Source organism: Photinus pyralis, unplaced genomic scaffold (assembly GCF_008802855.1).
Source record: "Photinus pyralis isolate 1611_PpyrPB1 unplaced genomic scaffold, Ppyr1.3 Ppyr1.4_LG7, whole genome shotgun sequence".
Lineage (NCBI taxonomy): Eukaryota > Metazoa > Arthropoda > Insecta > Coleoptera > Lampyridae > Photinus > Photinus pyralis.
Genome location: NW_022170738.1, coordinates 12,309,377 through 12,314,917, shown reverse-complemented (window position 1 = coordinate 12,314,917; position 5,541 = coordinate 12,309,377). Strand labels below are relative to the sequence as shown.

Below are 5,541 nucleotides of genomic sequence, written 5' to 3'. Positions count from 1 at the left end.
AGCGACGCCGGATAATCGGAGCTTTTCCAACATGTGTTTTATGCAAAATCTATAGAAATGCACATTAGAATTTACGGTTACATGTAAAAGGGAAAGCTTTTAGAGAATACGTAAAGTTCCGCCCTCATAAAATATTATTTTCACTTTAAAAATATCGACATAGCGTAACTTCAAATAAAAACTATACTTTCTTTTTTATCGTTCTGAAATTGTAAAGCAGAATTTATAACATCGACGCTTATCCGTGCATCTATCCGATTTGTTTCGAAGTCGTTTTACTTTAACGGCTGTTTTGCTAAGACACTAACATTCTTTATTCTTTCAGATTGATTTATAACAACTAGAAGTTCTGGTAAGTAGAGCATGTTGAGCTATAAGTTGTACGCCCAACTGAGAAGAATGGACTAGAGGATTTATAAAGTTTTGAAAATGTTATCGCTAAGTGGTGTTTCCATCCTTTGTTACCCTTACACAGAAATTAAAATCAAACTAGAACTATACATTTAGTGCATTACGCCCACCACTATATTTGGTAACTATGTACTTATTATAGTATAGTAAGCGCATTCACTTTTTAGCAAAAAAGTGAATTTTTATCAGTCTACATTCCTTATTTCATCTAGCGTTGAATAATTTCAATTTTCAATTACACCAACACAACAGCAACATTGATCTCTCTAGTCTTCGAAAAGCTGCTTTTTTCGGCACTGTGCATATGTTCTCCTCGTAGTAAGTAGAAATGTGACAATCTGTACCTGCCAACATTTACTAACGAGCGAGAGTGGGGAGAAGGTGGCACATTTCCATTAATTACTACCTTCATTTATATGCGCAGGTACTTTGTCAGGAAGTTTTAGATTCCATCATGACAGTGGCAGTAACACTTTCTGTGGCTACTTTTCCTGCCTTCTAGTCTTAGTGCTTTACCCGACTGCTGTCAAAACTGATATTAATAAAAATTAAAAATATGGCGATTTCGGGGAAAGTGCAATACAAAACTCGTCAGTAAAATGATACTCCTTGATTCGAAAATTAAAGTACTCGGTTCCAAGCCCCAAGGAGGCCTCGTACCCCAATATTTCCTTGCCGGTAATATCTTTTTCCGTAGTTTTATGTAAATAACTGTATTCATTATGTGGTAAACTCGAGGGTAAACTGTTTATTGCGGTTAGTAAACATGTTGGTGATCCCTGACCCTTCTTTCGACGAAAAAACGGTTTCCTACAAGAGATGAGCCCTTTGGCCATCAATCAAAAACGTGTGAATTCAAGGGATGGCTATACCTACACTCTACAGCTTCGCGTATAAGTACGCCAAATAACAAAAAATCCCAAATAAATGCTTATTTGTGAAACTGAAGTTACCTAATTAGATCACTTCGAAAGAAAACAGATTACTATGAAAAATAAAAGAAAACTACACGGTTTCGTATAATTCGAGGTATAATTAAATAGCGTCGTGCCATTAAACTCGTTGCGCGTGCTTTAAAGACTTGATTATACACTTGTATCTTAATATACTATTTCGTTGAAATCAAAATTTTGTTGTGGCCAAAAGTCTGCATCTTGTAGCCACCCAGTAACCTCTCATCATTTTGATTCAAACAACCGCATCCGCCCGATGAAAGGTGTGGCCATTCATCCGCCCCTGAAGGATTTCTAATTTCTTTCACTCTGTCTTTACCTTTCCAAGAAAATACTGTGGAAGAATCTGTCCAAAAGTACATTTTAATCCATTCCTTGTTTCACTGTTTTTGCCAATGGGGTTCCTATCACCGCGGCTAGTATTTCTAATCGTGGAATTGTGACTAACTTCACTGGAGCTACGCGATGCTACCAGGTTTATATGAACTCCATCTAACCGTATAGCATCTATCCGTATAGTCTTAAAAAGACAACTTCTGCAAATTCAATTTTGATTGCGCCACAGAAAATGTGTAGATGTGGGTCCTTTCATCCATGTGCGGAATAACCTCTTTGTTTACTGTGTCATCTCAACCCAACCACAGTTTTGGAGTCAGTGTAGCAGGACAAGTGAAACCTACTGTATCGAATATCTTCTGGGTCAGAGAGAGCATGAGATGTTAGGTGATGGATTTTCAGGGGATAAATCTAGGGATAAATACTCATCGCATCAGGTGTTGACTTTCCATTAGTGTCCAAAATCAGGTGAAGTAGAGGCGTAGATTTTGATGATCCGTCAGAGGTTTTACACGAGAATGCTCCCACCCTCTTAAGTGAAACCTGGCTGGTCCAAAATCATACTGGACTCACGAATGAATCGCGGCACGTGCTTGCCGCACCATCATTGAGCGATATCTAGACATACTGCGTCCTAATGGTCACACCATTCGAACACTCGTGCGAAATTGTTTGTATTTTATCATAAAATCATGGCCGACTACTCAAAACAAAATCCGAAAAAAAACTGAAAGTTCACGTAGAATCCAAAAATGAAATAAAAAAGGTTGTCATTTAAAATGTCGTCACTAGCTACTTCCGATATTTCCGGAATTGCCACCACTTTGAAAATATTTTACATGGATTCGGCCTTCAGAGTAACTCCTAAGTGCAAATTTTCAAAAACGGACACTTTCTCTGAAGGATGAAACGTTTAACTAAAGCTCTTATAAACACCCTGTATAAATAAACACATTCTGAAATAAATAGCAAGTGTCCAAAAAGAGTACACATTTCGAATCTTCATGTATTTATCATTTCAGTAGTGATGTGTCATATACGTGTCAAAAAGTACCAAACAGAAACGTTTCATTTGTAATGTAAAAAATGACTACGTTTCATGAACGTTGCACTTGAAATGTTTCGTAACATTTGTATTATAAATATTTCAGTCAGATGTCAATATTGTATTACGGTATACCACTTCCGGGAATGACAAACATGACTACTTCTGTCTTCTCTCTTACACTCCTTCGATCTCTTTTGTTTGCCGCGATGTATTATAGAAAAAAATCGAACAAAAATAAGGAAGTTTGCAGAATGATTATATTGTACCCTTTATCGCTATACTTTACGTGCAAGAACTGCAAAATCAATATCACGCTCAAAAATTAATCGAGTGATAGGACAGTAATAGTATATTACGCACCGAGTGCGAAAGTAGGTTATTTTTCGAAGAATTTTAATCACCCGAGGCGCGCAGCGCCGAGGGTGATTATATTCTAAGAAAAATAACCTTTCGTCGAGGTTCGTATACGATTTTATTCACGATCATCATTATAATCATTCCATTATCAAAAATAAAATAATTCACTAAATTTATACGTACCTATTATATTCATCTTATGCGCTATCTGCAATATTATTGCCCTACATAAAATGTTGTCGGTAATACAGATTTGGAAATTTACCTAATTAATATTCATATTAATTTAACACGCATGTTAAAAAATGGCCCATACTAAAGAATTTCAATGTACATCCCCTCAAATAAGGGAAATTGAGTGTAGTAAAAAATTTACTCCCCGAATGAATTTTTGAAGAGAATGAACAATGGTGGGCAGGAAAGAGTATAGGTAAAACATTGTTTTACTTGCTTATTTTAATGAGGTAAAGGTAAAGAAATCATCCACATTATGAACGACCAAATAATGTTGTGATCCACATTCAAACCTAAAGCGGTAATGCCTAATGACCATGTCAGTTTTATTATTCTAAAATGTACCTACAGCGATCTTTTATGATTACAGATTTAGACTGGGTTACAATATTAGTATTATAATCTGTGTAGATGTCAATAACGAAAGATTTATTCTCCAGATCCAATCAGGTAGTCACTAAACACCTGTTCCAATACGATAGCCCTAAAAAATAGCATTATCTATTTCTAAAATGTGACATTACCGGACATTGTTTTTGGCATCTCATCGCTACAATATTAGCAAGTGCTGGTGGAGTTCTTCAACTTAAAACAGTTCGGTGGCTGTAGATCGGCTGCAGTAGCAGAAGGTTTCGTCGCCCATTCAGTGGCTCATTCGCTTTACGGGCACGCGAAAATAACAAAGTATGGCAGTATCCTCTTCAGGTAGTGCTACGACGTCTCCGATATGCAACATTATGATGCCATAAATTGCCATCCCTTGCTCTTCTCATGGGTCGCAAGCGCAACCCAATATTTCCATGTCTTATGGACAAGAATTGAACTTTTCCACCCAGAAATTTAAACAGTAATGGGCTCTCTAAAGTAACAATCAATTTCATTAAACTCAAGTTCGAGTTTTATACACTTACCGATCCTTCAATAATTAACGGTTTCTTTTTGCTTTTGTTTTTACTTAACCATTTAGCACCGCGCTCGTTTAGTTTTAGGTTACGTGAAACAAACCATCATCTCCGTAATCTGGCTAAAGTTAATCACAACTCCTACTTGTGTTTACTTCGGTCCGCATTTACTTATTTCACATTTTCGCGTTTGGTCGTTCATTTGCAATTTACAAAAAAAGCACAGAGCTTAAAATAATCCATATTACTCATTATAAGAATAAGAATTGTTTTTAAAATGCGGTTATGAACAATTTGCATCTAAATCAGCTGTCATCTGTGTCAGACAGTTGCGATGAGAGCGCCATCCATTAGGATATTAGCAACTAAATCGAGGTAGGTAATGAAATATTACTAACCTCGAATCGAACATTACTAACCTCGAGAATCTACTTTCCTCCCTCCTGGAAAAATAAGTGTTGTAAAACACAACTTCCTTATCCTTCAAAATGACAATTATGAGACTGATTACAATATGATCGTGAATAAACATTTTTTCAACAATACCGTTGAGGGAGAAATCTAAAGAAACGCAATTTGATTATTACTCTCGCCAGAAAACGGAAAGATTGCCGGTCACGGCACACCTTGTGTCGATCTACAATCCATGTTTTTCTTAAAACGCGAGCGGCTTCCGGAATAGGATCGTCCCAATGTTGAACGAAAAGTCTTTTCGTTTAACATTGACACGATACTATCTCGGAAGTCGCTCACATCTTTAGAAAAACATAGATTGTAGATCGGGATCAAGTGTTCTGTGACCGGCAATCTTTCCTGGCGAGAGGTTTAATGTAGATGATGCTTATTCAGGCACCGACAAATAGATACGCCACTTGTTAAAAGGCACCAACCAAGATACCTCCGCGAATTCGTAATGGACCATTTACACGAGGCCAATTATTAAGACATTCCAGCAAGCCAATCCAATTTTGGCATCGGACAATCCAGTGTTGGCATCGTGTGAATAAAGACAATCCATTTAAATGGAATGTCTCGCTATTGTCTCAAGCCCATCCACTAAATAGAATGATTTCTATCTTTCGGCGCCAATAGCTTCCCCCACCACTTGCGCATTGAGCTGGCGTGTGGAATCGCCTTGTGAGAACGTGCGTTCCTAGCTACTTGCAAGTACCAAGCCAATCCATGACTATAGATCGTCTCACGTAAAAAAGGAATCGGGAGAAAGTAGTGTAACCTCCCACTAAGTTTATTGTTCATCTCAATGTCGTTGTGCTTTGAATAAAGATAGGTATAAAACTGG

General features: G+C 37.2%; 1 long non-coding RNA gene across 1 annotated transcript; it reads right to left on the bottom strand.

The window, feature by feature from the left end:
• Positions 1-3,773: 3,773 nt before the first annotated feature.
• On the bottom strand, positions 3,774-4,455 carry LOC116176967. The gene is made up of 3 exons (XR_004146566.1): positions 4,251-4,455; positions 3,864-4,198; positions 3,774-3,823 (listed from the first exon to the last, which is right to left on the bottom strand). It is a non-coding gene; the product is annotated as an uncharacterized LOC116176967 (long non-coding RNA).
• Between the last annotated feature and the right edge of the window lie 1,086 nt (positions 4,456-5,541).